Below are 859 nucleotides of genomic sequence, written 5' to 3'. Positions count from 1 at the left end.
ATGCAAAATCTTAAGGTCCTAGCTCATGTCCAATGCACCAAAGCCGGCTAAAAAGTCAATCATCGATAAAAGAACTTGAAGTGTAATACTTCTTACTGGCTTTACATCAACTTAGAAGATTCATCTGTATTCTACTATGGTGCTTTCAGTATCTCCGCATACCGCAGCACTCGACATAGCTTTGCAGACGATAAATGTAACCGTTACAGAGAGAAGAGCGGCCAATGTGTCGATCTGGATTTAAGTCGAATCAATAACAAATGACGAAAACGGACGGATTTCTCAGATTTTTACTACATATGATCACTTTTCACATTCTCCTCTGCAACGCGGCCACTAGACTTCCCTTCATACAAAATCTTAATTTCCTAGCTCATGTCGAAGCACCAAAGAATGGTAAAAAGTCAATAATCGATAACAAAAACTTGAATAGTACTAGTTCTTACTGGCTATTACATCAACTTACGAGGTTCATCTGTGTTTTACTCTGATGCTTTTAGTGTCTCCGGATAACGTAGCACGCGACATAGCTTTGCAGACGATAAATGTAATCCTTTCAGAGAGAAGAGCGGCCAATGTGTCGATCTGGATTTAAGTCGAATCAATAACAAATGACGAAAACGGACGGATTTCTCAGATTCTTACTACATATGAACGCTTATCGTATTCTCCCGTGCAACGCAGTTGCTAGTCATTCTTTCATGCAAAATCCTAAGCTCCAGCAAATGTCCAAGTCTCCAAAGCGTGCTAAAAAGTCAATAACCAATAACTAAAACCTGAATTGTACTACTGCTTACTGGCTATTACATTACTTAGAAGCTTCATCTGTGTACTACTATAATGGTTTTAGTGTCTCCGC

This window comes from Schistocerca gregaria, unplaced genomic scaffold (genome assembly GCF_023897955.1).
Source record: "Schistocerca gregaria isolate iqSchGreg1 unplaced genomic scaffold, iqSchGreg1.2 ptg000526l, whole genome shotgun sequence".
Classification (NCBI taxonomy): Eukaryota; Metazoa; Arthropoda; class Insecta; order Orthoptera; family Acrididae; genus Schistocerca; species Schistocerca gregaria.
The sequence above is the reverse complement of the archived record's forward strand: the minus strand, read 5'-3'. Positions refer to the sequence as shown.